At 37.1% G+C, this 15,724-nt stretch overlaps 3 long non-coding RNA genes across 3 annotated transcripts; all 3 read left to right on the forward strand.

The window, feature by feature from the left end:
* Positions 1 to 392: 392 nt before the first annotated feature.
* LOC148645876 (uncharacterized) lies at positions 393 to 3,121 on the forward strand. Its single transcript, XR_015928073.1, has 6 exons — positions 393 to 538; positions 835 to 896; positions 1,954 to 2,053; positions 2,192 to 2,253; positions 2,657 to 2,753; positions 2,965 to 3,121. It is a non-coding gene; the product is annotated as an uncharacterized LOC148645876 (long non-coding RNA).
* A 3,480-nt stretch (positions 3,122 to 6,601) lies between these two features.
* Positions 6,602 to 10,327, forward strand: LOC148645877 (uncharacterized). Its single transcript, XR_015928072.1, has 6 exons — positions 6,602 to 7,090; positions 7,387 to 7,448; positions 8,506 to 8,605; positions 8,744 to 8,805; positions 9,217 to 9,313; positions 9,525 to 10,327. It is a non-coding gene; the product is annotated as an uncharacterized LOC148645877 (long non-coding RNA).
* Positions 10,328 to 12,483: 2,156 nt separating this feature from the next.
* LOC148645878 (uncharacterized) lies at positions 12,484 to 15,476 on the forward strand. The gene is made up of 7 exons (XR_015928169.1): positions 12,484 to 12,555; positions 12,859 to 12,906; positions 13,203 to 13,264; positions 14,322 to 14,421; positions 14,560 to 14,621; positions 15,033 to 15,129; positions 15,341 to 15,476. It is a non-coding gene; the product is annotated as an uncharacterized LOC148645878 (long non-coding RNA).
* The last annotated feature ends 248 nt before the right edge of the window (positions 15,477 to 15,724 follow it).

Here is a 15,724-nt window from a genome sequence, read left to right on the forward strand (position 1 = left end):
TTTACTATGTTGTGCCAATACCTGCATTTACATTTAGAACGAATGATGTCATAGAACCAGCATCACACCAGTTCCAGGTGTCTCCAAGGAGACAACAGAACTTCAGTTGTGTTTGCTAAAATACACACTTTGAAACATACTGTAACACTTAGTTAACATGTCTGGTTTAGTTGAAGAATCGGCTAAGGTAAGTTTCAGGGTTTAATGGTGGGATGGCACCTGTGCTTTTTTCCCCCAACCGCTAGAATATGATTCGCACCAAACCCAAAAGAAATACTGCACAGTTCAGGAACTTCATCAACCTAGCAACTGTAAAATAAGCTTACAAACAACTGAATTGAAATGCCAAAAAGTTCAGAGAAAGGCACAAACTATGTTTACTTGGGGTTTACAAAATTAAAGCTAACTAAAACTGTAATGATAAACAATCATGCTGCCAATGGACAGAGAAATATCATGTTTTTTGAATAATGTATTATTTGTTACATAGGAACCCAGTATAAGGGAATCCCTTGCGATCCTGTCTGCAGAGATAAAGGTAAGTATTGTTTTCTCTTTAGCTCTGTCACTCCAAGAAATATAATGAACATAAATATATTTGCCAATCTTTTCATAGTAATCCAAACAACTCTGTGTGTATCTGACATTTGTAATATTTATCTACCGCAGTATAACTCTTCTGGCAAGGCGATTGGTATTGTACCTTGAAAGAAAACTGATTGGAAATGTCATGTACTCTATGGTTTCTATTGATGTCAAGTGGCAAATGTTGACTGGTGATGTTATGTGAATCTTAGGAAATGGTCATTTTTCAATCGAGTCTATGTTTCTCAGAATTTGAGACAGAGAGGTCAATCTCTGCAATCCGAGCTGAGGGCATTTCTTGGAATGGAAAGGTAAGAGCAACGTGTTCTTTGATATTCTCTTAAGACTCTTCGCCAGATTTAACAATGAAAAATGTAAATAATAATAACAAACATTATTTTATATAGTGCCTTGAAAGGTGGCTTCTTTACAGAATGACAAAACCAACTACAATAAATAATACACAAGATATGCATGATGACAATACACAGTTAGAGGAGACAGTAGATGGTCATTGTCAGTGTATTCTGAAGGTAGTTTTCCAATTTTTTGGAACGGGGTAAAAGAGGCCACCTCTACTAGAATCTTTGTCCTAACCAAAAATGTAACAAAGTATAATAATAATATTAAAAATAATAATAATAAACTTTATCTATAGAGCACCTTTCATACAAATAGTGCTTTGGTGCTTTAAAAACCAAGCGTAAAAATAAAATATTAAAATTGAGAGATATACTTTCAGTTGTAAAGGAAAATACAGCAATACAGTAAAGCAACATACATGTCAATTAAATAAATAAAAATTAGGAAAGTCGTAATAAAATAAGAACAATTAAAGAGAACTAAAAAAAGAAACAGAAATAGAAAGAACAAAGAACCACTTTAACTAAAAGCAACATTTTCAAATGTTTTTTAAAACAATGTACCGAGCTTGGCTGCCTAATAAAAAGTGGAAGTGAGTTTCATAATTTGGAAGCATAAAAACAAAAAGCAGCCTCTCCACTCTTTCTGCATTTCACATGTGGTATTTGCAGTAGGCCAGTATGTGCAGATCTCAGGTCACGTATAGGAACATATGAAGACAGACATTCAGTAAGGTACAGACGTGCTAGGTCGCTTAAAGCTTTAAAAACAAGTAAAAGAACTTTCAAATTTATCCTAGATAATACAGGTGACCAGTGAAGTTTTTTCAAAACAGGAATGATATTCTCTTTCTTGTATTTGTTAGGATCTGTGCTACTGCATTTCGAACAAGTAGTAAGGGATTTATTGTTTTCTTGGGAAGCCCACAAAACAGAGCATTATAATCATATCCACATCAATGTGAGCAATGGAGAAGTCAAATTAGCGTGTCTAAATATCATCTAGTTCTATCCCAGGGAAGAGGGCTGTTGCCTACACAGACGACAAGACACAAAACGCTCAACTGTGCAAAACACGCATAAGGACATCAGTCAGGAGGAACAAGGTAAAGTGTTTTTTCTTCTTCACCATGGTCATGTACTTTCACTCCAAGCACTGTCATATGAAATAACTGTGGAAACGACCTCCCCAACATTTTGGGTTGTTGCATTTTGCTTCAATGAATTTTAACCTTTTCTTTTAGACATTAAGAGGAAGGACACATTCACCCTTGGTAGAGATTCAGTTGTTCTATGAGATGTCAAGGTGAGAATTAACCACTTCAGGGATAAGTCAATCCACATAACTGAAAAAGAACAGGATATGGGGATTTTGCTAGTTATAAAGTACAATAATCATCATTACATGATCTAAGACTACTGAAGTATAAGCTGTGTCCCTGACTGATTAATTAGCAAATTCATCTTTGTAGAGTGCAGCTACTATCTATTCAGTGGCATTTCCTTAAAACAATTGTATTCCCACATTCTGAATATGGAGTGAGATCATGTAGAGAATGTTGGACTTGTAATAACTAATTGAAGGATAATAATAATCAACGAAAGTGCTTAAAAGTATCAACAAATGCCTTCAAAGTACTTGACACGTACTTTGCTTTCAAAAGTGAAACATATTTAATGCTTACGTAAGATTTCTCTTGACTTCTCAGGAGTATACTAACTCCAAGGACAAGTAACATCACAAACCATTATTTAAGTGCTGATGTTGGAGCTGCAATACTACTACCAAGACAAAAAATGATACAGGTAACACTGCTTTCAGATTTCTAAGAATTGCTAAAATAGTATGTTTACAGAGCATTCAGAGTTGAGAATATGACAAGTTCCTACCATCTCAAACACTGCCAATCTAGAACAAAAAGAAAGTACTTGAACGCCTGCAGTAATCGAACACAAACCAGAACATATCAGTGCATGACAAGGAAATGTAGTCACAAAATGATTCTACCCTTTCAAGTCCCAAAAAGGACCGAGGAACTTACCGGAGGCGATACCTGGATTTCAAACAGAGTACAATGTAGCCACTGTAGGGGAGAACATCACAGAGAGCTCTTCTCAGATTGCTCAGAGTCAGCCCCAGCACCCTGTCCTGACTGAAGCAGACAAAGTGGTCAAGCAGGCAGGTAGAAATGAGTAAGGAACAGAGAGTATGGTTATTCTTGCATTGTTTTGTTCGTCTGTCAAAGAAAAGAGTGCTTCTGACTTTTGTCAATGTTCATCTTTATTTTAGGAGAAGAACAAACGGTGGTATCACACTTTGCTCAAGTGTATGATACCATGTGTGTACAGCAGACATCACCAAAGGAACAGGAGACACCTGAGTAGAGAACAAGAATATGAAAAGACTGATGAAAAAAAGCACCAGGAGAAATCCATTGAATATGCACAATCTCGTCCAGTATTTCAATGAAAAGTTTCAGTGTTGTTTTTAGTGTCGTCGTATTGCATACATTTAAAACAATGTGTCTTGTTTAATGAACAATTTGATTTACTTTAGTAAAAAGTGTTGTTTACTGTAGTCCTAGCATGGATGCAATTGTTAGAAAAAACTTGAATGAAAAACTGAATGTTTCATACAATATGGGTTTGTGTTAACCCACACACCTAAGTGAAATGTTTGATTACGTTTACAAGACATAACACATAGTTCAGTTGAGTGTGAAAGGGAACAACAGAGAAAGTCACAAACAAAACATTTGTGAAGGACTTGATGAATGTTTTTTCTTTAGAAATGACAAAAAATAAAGAATTTTTCAACAAGATGTCTTTCTATAGCGAGTTTCATTTGAGATAGTCTTTTCTTAGAAGTGCAAGAGTGGTATTCCCTACAACTTATTCCCCAATTTGATCATTCTCAGAAATTAGGAGACGGAAACCACACCTACTGTAATATTAGACCTTGTAACAAGGCAACTAGGTTTCAATGGCTTAAAAGGTGCAGAAAGAGGCTCATGTATAATGACCTCCAGTGTCCCACAGGTTTCCCAAATCATTTCTTAGAGTATGGAAAAAGAGGAAATAAAGTGTCTACAGAAAGCGTATACCCCCTTGAACTTTGTTCAGTTTGTTGCGCCAGTGCCAGAGTTTCATGCAATTAAATGAGGACCTCTATCTCACACCACATATGTTATACTTTCAATGGGAAAAAAGGAAATATTACAATTGTATACATTTTCACCCACATGTTAATATTTGGTAGAAGCCCTTTTCACAGCAATTTCAGCTGTGAGTCTGTTGGTAATGGGCTCAACCACCTCTGCACCAACAGGATTTGATAATATTTGAGAATTTCAGAAGTCTGTCTGGTTTAGCTGAAGAATCAGCTAAGGTAAGTTTCAGGAAGAGCATCTGATTTCTTTCAATAAAGCAGAACAGAGAAAAAACACACAATACAAAATCATGAGAATTTGTATCCATATGACACTTTGACTCGAATACTTTTATCAGACCTACACAGAGTATATACTGTACACACTTTTTCAGCCCAGGTTTATACATTTGGATCTGCCATTTGTAGGTGTTTTTGTGTCTTAGCTCAACACTGTGAAACCTGTAGTTACAAACATGGAGGATGAAGACATGAAGACATATATTGTACCTCTGACCGGCCTACCTTCCAAGAGGTGAAAGATGAAACTTTTCCTTTATCGTCAACTCAGTGAATGTCTTTAAACTTTCGAAAACTGTAACAAAGAATAAGTTAAAAAACTTATTTTCATTGGACCCACAGAAAAGTCAAAGTTGTCCATAGAAATGCCCGTCTAAATCAGAAATCTACAGCACAAAGGCAGTGGCCTTTCGGGACATAAAAATGAAATCAGACTTTACTCAGACGAATTGCCCTTGGTCACGGACATCTTGCTATCAGTCACTACAAAGATGTTTTCTCTCGTGCCATGGCTTGCCTGACTTGCTTCTTCTGCTGGATGGCTTCTGGTCGCTGGTCAGGATCGACAGCCAGCATGTCCTGGAGCAGTGTCCTTAGCTCCGTGCTTATGGCTCTATTTACTTTCAGGGGGATGTGGAACTGCAGCTAGGGGTTCTCATCCAGGGCCTCTCCAACAGGCCCTGACAGACATATGCTCCTGTATCGGAAACACACTTTAGTTCAATTGTAAAATATTTCTCATAGGACTGAAGGAACCTTTCTAAAGATTCACATCTCTAAAGATCTAACCTGGACTGTGAACACTGACTCTATCATGAAGAAGGCTCAGCAGCGCCTCTATTTCTTAAGGTGCCTCAAGCGATGGGGGATGCCAATACATGTGTTGGTGAACTTCTACCGCTGCACTATCGAGAGCGTCCTCACCAACGGGATCACCGTGTGGTATGGCAACACCTCTTCGCGAGAAAGAAAGGCACTGCAGAGAATGGTCAATATGGCCCAGAAGATCATTGGCTGCGGTCTCACCGAGATTAAACAGCTCTATGAGGACCGCTGCCGTGGTAGAATTCTGGCCATCACAGAGGACAGTCACCACCCCGGGCATGAGCTCTTCACCCCACTGCCCTCAGGCAAGAGATATAAGAGCATACGGACACTTACCACTAGATTCTTCAATAGCTTCTATCCACAAGCAGTGAGACTGGCGAACACATTTAGCCATCCCCCTCGGACCACACCCACACCATCACCATCTACCTCATTGTAATTTATTTATTGTACGTCTCCAGTCATTGTTTACATGTCTGTATTGTTTACATTCAAACTGCCTGCATGTTTACTTGCACATTGTCTATTGTTTGCACATTGTCTTGATGCACTGTTTGCACTTTGTTTTGTTTTTACACTTGTTTTACAATCGAGAGACTTTCTGTAAGTAAGAATTCCATTGTACCAGTACCGGTTACATATGGCAATAAAGTTCAAGTTCAAGTTCAAGTTCTTTGCCTGTTAAGAGTTAACAATTAGGTCCTCAAGAACTGTTTTACGGTTTTCTACACTCCTGGCTGGCCAAGGTCTCTTTAAGGTCTCTTAAGTGGAGGTGTAACTCATGTATCCTACATGTGATTTAGCAACATGAAAGGGAATAGCTTCTTATCGGATTATGGTCTTGGTTAACTGCCTAAGGCTGACCTAAGTGCCTAACTTTCTGACTTTCTTTATACCTTATATGTTAAGAAGCTTCTTCTGACCAATCAGAAATGTATGCTTTATGTATGAACATTTTGCTCATCAAAGTGAGTGAGAGACAAGGTTAACAGAAATTAGCCACGGCAGTAAATGACAGCATATTTTTGGGTTCTTAAATGGTCTCTACCTGGCACACCTGCAGTGCAAACTGACACACACTGTTTAGAGAAACAGCTACTCTATTACTAATATTAATGAAACATTTCTTATTCTATGGAACAAAAACAAACAGTAAAACTAAAACACAGATCTCTTAGCTTCCTATTTCATGAACCAGATGACTGAATGACCAAGCCTAACTAGTAGCCAGAACCCCAGTTAACCCTCCGTAACACAAAGTTTAACCACACGACAGGAACTCTTTCAAACTGAGTGAAAATCATAAATGGATCCATAACTTTACATCAATTTACTATGTGTTGCCAATACCTGCATTTACATTTAGAACGAATGATGTCATAGAACCAGCATCACACCAGTTCCAGGTGTCTCCAAGGAGACAACAGAACTTCAGTTGTGTTTGCTAAAATACACACTTTGAAACATACTGTAACACTTAGTTAACATGTCTGGTTTAGTTGAAGAATCGGCTAAGGTAAGTTTCAGGGTTTAATGGTGGGATGGCACCTGTGCTTTTTTCCCCCAACCGCTAGAATATGATTCGCACCAAACCCAAAAGAAATACTGCACAGTTCAGGAACTTCATCAACCTAGCAACTGTAAAATAAGCTTACAAACAACTGAATTGAAATGCCAAAAAGTTCAGAGAAAGGCACAAACTATGTTTACTTGGGGTTTACAAAATTAAAGCTAACTAAAACTGTAATGATAAACAATCATGCTGCCAATGGACAGAGAAATATCATGTTTTTTGAATAATGTATTATTTGTTACATAGGAACCCAGTATAAGGGAATCCCTTGCGATCCTGTCTGCAGAGATAAAGGTAAGTATTGTTTTCTCTTTAGCTCTGTCACTCCAAGAAATATAATGAACATAAATATATTTGCCAATCTTTTCATAGTAATCCAAACAACTCTGCGTGTATCTGACATTTGTAATATTTATCTACCGCAGTATAACTCTTCTGGCAAGGCGATTGGTATTGTACCTTGAAAGAAAACTGATTGGAAATGTCATGTACTCTATGGTTTCTATTGATGTCAAGTGGCAAATGTTGACTGGTGATGTTATGTGAATCTTAGGAAATGGTCATTTTTCAATCGAGTCTATGTTTCTCAGAATTTGAGACAGAGAGGTCAATCTCTGCAATCCGAGCTGAGGGCATTTCTTGGAATGGAAAGGTAAGAGCAACGTGTTCTTTGATATTCTCTTAAGACTCTTCGCCAGATTTAACGATGAAAAATGTAAATAATAATAACAAACATTATTTTATATAGTGCCTTGAAAGGTGGCTTCTTTACAGAATGACAAAACCAACTACAATAAATAATACACAAGATATGCATGATGACAATACACAGTTAGAGGAGACAGTAGATGGTCATTGTCAGTGTATTCTGAAGGTAGTTTTCCAATTTTTTGGAACGGGGTAAAAGAGGCCACCTCTACTAGAATCTTTGTCCTAACCAAAAATGTAACAAAGTATAATAATAATATTAAAAAGAATAATAATAAACTTTATCTATAGAGCACCTTTCATACAAATAGTGCTTTGGTGCTTTAAAAACCAAGCGTAAAAATAAAATATTAAAATTGAGAGATATACTTTCAGTTGTAAAGGAAAATACAGCAATACAGTAAAGCAACATACATGTCAATTAAATAAATAAAAATTAGGAAAGTCGTAATAAAATAAGAACAATTAAAGAGAACTAAAAAAAGAAACAGAAATAGAAAGAACAAAGAACCACTTTAACTAAAAGCAACATTTTCAAATGTTTTTTAAAACAATGTACCGAGCTTGGCTGCCTAATAAAAAGTGGAAGTGAGTTTCATAATTTGGAAGCATAAAAACAAAAAGCAGCCTCTCCACTCTTTCTGCATTTCACATGTGGTATTTGCAGTAGGCCAGTATGTGCAGATCTCAGGTCACGTATAGGAACATATGAAGACAGACATTCAGTAAGGTACAGACGTGCTAGGTCGCTTAAAGCTTTAAAAACAAGTAAAAGAACTTTCAAATTTATCCTAGATAATACAGGTGACCAGTGAAGTTTTTTCAAAACAGGAATGATATTCTCTTTCTTGTATTTGTTAGGATCTGTGCTACTGCATTTCGAACAAGTAGTGAGGGATTTATTGTTTTCTTGGGAAGCCCACAAAACAGAGCATTATAATCATATCCACATCAATGTGAGCAATGGAGAAGTCAAATTAACGTGTCTAAATATCATCTAGTTCTATCCCAGGGAAGAGGGCTGTTGCCTACACAGACGACAAGACACAAAACGCTCAACTGTGCAAAACACGCATAAGGACATCAGTCAGGAGGAACAAGGTAAAGTGTTTTTTCTTCTTCACCATGGTCATGTAGTTTCACTCCAAGCACTGTCATATGAAATAACTGTGGAAACGACCTCCCCAACATTTTGGGTTGTTGCATTTTGCTTCAATGAATTTTAACCTTTTCTTTTAGACATTAAGAGGAAGGACACATTCACCCTTGGTAGAGATTCAGTTGTTCTATGAGATGTCAAGGTGAGAATTAACCACTTCAGGGAAAAGTCAATCCACATAACTGAAAAAGGGGCAATGAACAGGATATGGGGATTTTGCTAGTTATAAAGTACAATAATCATCATTACATGATCTAAGACTACTGAAGTATAAGCTGTGTCCCTGACTGATTAATTAGCAAATTCATCTTTGTAGAGTGCAGCTACTATCTATTCAGTGGCATTTCCTTAAAACAATTGTATTCCCACATTCTGAATATGGAGTGAGATCATGTAGAGAATGTTGGACTTGTAATAACTTATTGAAGGATAATAATAATCAACGAAAGTGCTTAAAAGTATCAACAAATGCCTTCAAAGTACTTGACACGTACTTTGCTTTCAAAAGTGAAACATAATTAATGCTTACGTAAGATTTCTCTTGACTTCTCAGGAGTATACTAACTCCAAGGACAAGTAACATCACAAACCATTATTTAAGTGCTGATGTTGGAGCTGCAATACTACTACCAAGACAAAAAATGATACAGGTAACACTGCTTTCAGATTTCTAAGAATTGCTAAAATAGTATGTTTACAGAGCATTCAGAGTTGAGAATATGACAAGTTCCTACCATCTCAAACACTGCCAATCTAGAACAAAAAGAAAGTACTTGAACGCCTGCAGTAATCGAACACAAACCAGAACATATCAGTGCATGACAAGGAAATGTAGTCACAAAATGATTCTACCCTTTCAAGTCCCAAAAAGGACCGAGGAACTTACCGGAGGCGATACCTGGATTTCAAACAGAGTACAATGTAGCCACTGTAGGGGAGAACATCACAGAGAGCTCTTCTCAGATTGCTCAGAGTCAGCCCCAGCACCCTGTCCTGACTGAAGCAGACAAAGTGGTCAAACAGGCAGGTAGAAATGAGTAAGGAACAGAGAGTATGGTTATTCTTGCATTGTTTTGTTCGTCTGTCAAAGAAAAGAGTGCTTCTGACTTTTGTCAATGTTCATCTTTATTTTAGGAGAAGAACAAACGGTGGTATCACACTTTGCTCAAGTGTATGATACCATGTGTGTACAGCAGACATCACCAAAGGAACAGGAGACACCTGAGTAGAGAACAAGAATATGAAAAGACTGATGAAAAAAAGCACCAGGAGAAATCCATTGAATATGCACAATCTCGTCCAGTATTTCAATGAAAAGTTTCAGTGTTGTTTTTAGTGTCGTCGTATTGCATACATTTAAAACAATGTGTCTTGTTTAATGAACAATTTGATTTACTTTAGTAAAAAGTGTTGTTTACTGTAGTCCTAGCATGGATGCAATTGTTAGAAAAAACTTGAATGAAAAACTGAATGTTTCATACAATATGGGTTTGTGTTAACCCACACACCTAAGTGAAATGTTTGATTACGTTTACAAGACATAACACATAGTTCAGTTGAGTGTGAAAGGGAACAACAGAGAAAGTCACAAACAAAACATTTGTGAAGGACTTGATGAATGTTTTTTCTTTAGAAATGACAAAAAATAAAGAATTTTTCAACAAGATGTCTTTCTATAGCGAGTTTCATTTGAGATAGTCTTTTCTTAGAAGTGCAAGAGTGGTATTCCCTACAACTTATTCCCCAATTTGATCATTCTCAGAAATTAGGAGACGGAAACCACACCTACTGTAATATTAGACCTTGTAACAAGGCAACTAGGTTTCAATGGCTTAAAAGGTGCAGAAAGAGGCTCATGTATAATGACCTCCAGTGTCCCACAGGTTTCCCAAATCATTTCTTAGAGTATGGAAAAAGAGGAAATAAAGTGTCTACAGAAAGCGTATACCCCCTTGAACTTTGTTCAGTTTGTTGCGCCAGTGCCCGAGTTTCATGCAATTAAATGAGGACCTCTATCTCACACCACATATGTTATACTTTCAATGGGAAAAAAGGAAATATTACAATTGTATACATTTTCACCCACATGTTAATATTTGGTAGAAGCCCTTTTCACAGCAATTTCAGCTGTGAGTCTGTTGGTAATGGGCTCCACCACCTCTGCACCAACAAGATTTGATAATATTTGAGAATTTCAGAAGTCTGTCTGGTTTAGCTGAAGAATCAGCTAAGGTAAGTTTCAGGAAGAGCATCTGATTTCTTTCAATAAAGCAGAACAGAGAAAAAACACACAATACAAAATCATGAGAATTTGTATCCATATGACACTTTGACTCGAATACTTTTATCAGACCTACACAGAGTATATACTGTACACACTTTTTCAGCCCAGGTTTATACATTTGGATCTGCCATTTGTAGGTGTTTTTGTGTCTTAGCTCAACACTGTGAAACCTGTAGTTACAAACATGGAGGATGAAGACATGAAGACATATATTGTACCTCTGACCGGCTTACCTTCCAAGAGGTGAAAGATGAAACTTTTCCTTTATCGTCAACTCAGTGAATGTCTTTAAACTTTCGAAAACTGTAACAAAGAATAAGTTAAAAAACTTATTTTCATTGGACCCACAGAAAAGTCAAAGTTGTCCATAGAAATGCCCGTCTAAATCAGAAATCTACAGCACAAAGGCAGTAGCCTTTCGGGACATAAAAATGAAATCAGACTTTACTCAGACGAATTGCCCTTGGTCACGGACATCTTGCTATCAGTCACTACAAAGATGTTTTCTCTCGTGCCATGGCTTGCCTGACTTGCTTCTTCTGCTGGATGGCTTCTGGTCGCTGGTCAGGATCGACAGCCAGCATGTCCCGGAGCAGTTTCCTTAGCTCAGTGCTTATGGCTCTATTTACTTTCAGGGGGATGTGGAACTGCAGCCAGGGGTTCTCATCCAGGGCCTCTCCAACAGGCCCTGACAGACATATGCTCCTGTATCGGAAACACACTTTAGTTCAATTCTAAAATATTTCTCATAGGACTGAAGGAACCTTTGCCTGTTAAGAGTTAACAATTAGGTCCTCAAGAACTGTTTTACGGTTTTCTACACTCCTGGCTGGCCAAGGTCTCTTTAAGGTCTCTTAAGTGGAGGTGTAACTCATGTATCCTACATGTGATTTAGCAACATGAAAGGGAATAGCTTCTTATCGGATTATGGTCTTGGTTAACTGCCTAAGGCTGACCTAAGTGCCTAACTTTCTGACTTTCTTTATACCTTATATGTTAAGAAGCTTCTTCTGACCAATCAGAAATGTATGCTTTATGTATGAACATTTTGCTCATCAAAGTGAGTGAGAGACAAGGTTAACAGAAATTAGCCACGGCAGTAAATGACAGCATATTTTTGGGTTCTTAAATGGTCTCTACCTGGCACACCTGCAGTGCAAACTGACACACACTGTTTAGAGAAACAGCTACTCTATTACTAATATTAATGAAACATTTCTTATTCTATGGAACAAAAACAAACAGTAAAACTAAAACACAGATCTCTTAGCTTCCTATTTCATGAACCAGATGACTGAATGACCAAGCCTAACTAGTAGCCAGAACCCCAGTTAACCCTCCGTAACACAAAGTTGAACCACACGACAGGAACTCTTTCAAACTGAGTGAAAATCATAAATGGATCCATAACTTTACATCAATTTACTATGTTGTGCCAATACCTGCATTTACATTTAGAACGAATGATGTCATAGAACCAGCATCACACCAGTTCCAGGTGTCTCCAAGGAGACAACAGAACTTCAGTTGTGTTTGCTAAAATACACACTTTGAAACATACTGTAACACTTAGTTAACATGTCTGGTTTAGTTGAAGAATCGGCTAAGGTAAGTTTCAGGGTTTAATGGTGGGATGGCACCTGTGCTTTTTTCCCCCAACCGCTAGAATATGATTCGCACCAAACCCAAAAGAAATACTGCACAGTTCAGGAACTTCATCAACCTAGCAACTGTAAAATAAGCTTACAAACAACTGAATTGAAATGCCAAAAAGTTCAGAGAAAGGCACAAACTATGTTTACTTGGGGTTTACAAAATTAAAGCTAACTAAAACTGTAATGATAAACAATCATGCTGCCAATGGACAGAGAAATATCATGTTTTTTGAATAATGTATTATTTGTTACATAGGAACCCAGTATAAGGGAATCCCTTGCGATCCTGTCTGCAGAGATAAAGGTAAGTATTGTTTTCTCTTTAGCTCTGTCACTCCAAGAAATATAATGAACATAAATATATTTGCCATTCTTTTCATAGTAATCCAAACAACTCTGTGTGTATCTGACATTTGTAATATTTATCTACCGCAGTATAACTCTTCTGGCAAGGCGATTGGTATTGTACCTTGAAAGAAAACTGATTGGAAATGTCATGTACTCTATGGTTTCTATTGATGTCAAGTGGCAAATGTTGACTGGTGATGTTATGTGAATCTTAGGAAATGGTCATTTTTCAATCGAGTCTATGTTTCTCAGAATTTGAGACAGAGAGGTCAATCTCTGCAATCCGAGCTGAGGGCATTTCTTGGAATGGAAAGGTAAGAGCAACGTGTTCTTTGATATTCTCTTAAGACTCTTCGCCAGATTTAACGATGAAAAATGTAAATAATAATAACAAACATTATTTTATATAGTGCCTTGAAAGGTGGCTTCTTTACAGAATGACAAAACCAACTACAATAAATAATACACAAGATATGCATGATGACAATACACAGTTAGAGGAGACAGTAGATGGTCATTGTCAGTGTATTCTGAAGGTAGTTTTCCAATTTTTTGGAACGGGGTAAAAGAGGCCACCTCTACTAGAATCTTTGTCCTAACCAAAAATGTAACAAAGTATAATAATAATATTAAAAATAATAATAATAAACTTTATCTATAGAGCACCTTTCATACAAATAGTGCTTTGGTGCTTTAAAAACCAAGCGTAAAAATAAAATATTAAAATTGAGAGATATACTTTCAGTTGTAAAGGAAAATACAGCAATACAGTAAAGCAACATACATGTCAATTAAATAAATAAAAATTAGGAAAGTCGTAATAAAATAAGAACAATTAAAGAGAACTAAAAAAAGAAACAGAAATAGAAAGAACAAAGAACCACTTTAACTAAAAGCAACATTTTCAAATGTTTTTTAAAACAATGTACCGAGCTTCGCTGCCTAATAAAAAGTGGAAGTGAGTTTCATAATTTGGAAGCATAAAAACAAAAAGCAGCCTCTCCACTCTTTCTGCATTTCACATGTGGTATTTGCAGTAGGCCAGTATGTGCAGATCTCAGGTCACGTATAGGAACATATGAAGACAGACATTCAGTAAGGTACAGACGTGCTAGGTCGCTTAAAGCTTTAAAAACAAGTAAAAGAACTTTCAAATTTATCCTAGATAATACAGGTGACCAGTGAAGTTTTTTCAAAACAGGAATGATATTCTCTTTCTTGTATTTGTTAGGATCTGTGCTACTGCATTTCGAACAAGTAGTAAGGGATTTATTGTTTTCTTGGGAAGCCCACAAAACAGAGCATTATAATCATATCCACATCAATGTGAGCAATGGAGAAGTCAAATTAACGTGTCTAAATATCATCTAGTTCTATCCCAGGGAAGAGGGCTGTTGCCTACACAGACGACAAGACACAAAACGCTCAACTGTGCAAAACACACATAAGGACATCAGTCAGGAGGAACAAGGTAAAGTGTTTTTTCTTCTTCACCATGGTCATGTAGTTTCACTCCAAGCACTGTCATATGAAATAACTGTGGAAACGACCTCCCCAATACTTTGGGTTGTTGCATTTTGCTTCAGGGAATTTTAACCTTTTCTTTTAGACATTAAGAGGAAGGACGCATTCACCCTTGGTAGAGATTCAGTTGTTCTATGAGATGTCAAGGTGAGAATTAACCACTTCAGGGATAAGTCAATCCACATAACTGAAAAAGGGGCAATGAACAGGATATGGGGATTTTGCTAGTTATAAAGTACAATAATCATCATTACATGATCTAAGACTACTGAAGTATAAGCTGTGTCCCTGACTGATTAATTAGCAAATTCATCTTTGTAGAGTGCAGCTACTATCTATTCAGTGGCATTTCCTTAAAACAATTGTATTCCCACATTCTGAATATGGAGTGAGATCATGTAGAGAATGTTGGACTTGTAATAACTAATTGAAGGATAATAATAATCAACGAAAGTGCTTAAAAGTATCAACAAATGCCTTCAAAGTACTTGACACGTACTTTGCTTTCAAAAGTGAAACATAATTAATGCTTACGTAAGATTTCTCTTGACTTCTCAGGAGTATACTAACTCCAAGGACAAGTAACATCACAAACCATTATTTAAGTGCTGATGTTGGAGCTGCAATACTACTACCAAGACAAAAAATGATACAGGTAACACTGCTTTCAGATTTCTAAGAATTGCTAAAATAGTATGTTTACAGAGCATTCAGAGTTGAGAATATGACAAGTTCCTACCATCTCAAACACTGCCAATCTAGAACAAAAAGAAAGTACTTGAACGCCTGCAGTAATCGAACACAAACCAGAACATATCAGTGCATGACAAGGAAATGTAGTCACAAAATGATTCTACCCTTTCAAGTCCCAAAAAGGACCGAGGAACTTACCGGAGGCGATACCTGGATTTCAAACAGAGTACAATGTAGCCACTGTAGGGGAGAACATCACAGAGAGCTCTTCTCAGATTGCTCAGAGTCAGCCCCAGCACCCTGTCCTGACTGAAGCAGACAAAGTGGTCAAACAGGCAGGTAGAAATGAGTAAGGAACAGAGAGTATGGTTATTCTTGCATTGTTTTGTTCGTCTGTCAAAGAAAAGAGTGCTTCTGACTTTTGTCAATGTTCATCTTTATTTTAGGAGAAGAACAAACGGTGGTATCACACTTTGCTCAAGTGTATGATACCATGTGTGTACAGCAGACATCACCAAAGGAACAGGAGACACCTGAGTAGAGAACAAGAATATGAA

This window comes from Lepisosteus platostomus, chromosome 18, assembly GCF_059453375.1.
Source record: "Lepisosteus platostomus isolate fLepPlt1 chromosome 18, fLepPlt1.hap1, whole genome shotgun sequence".
Classification (NCBI taxonomy): domain Eukaryota; kingdom Metazoa; phylum Chordata; class Actinopteri; order Semionotiformes; family Lepisosteidae; genus Lepisosteus; species Lepisosteus platostomus.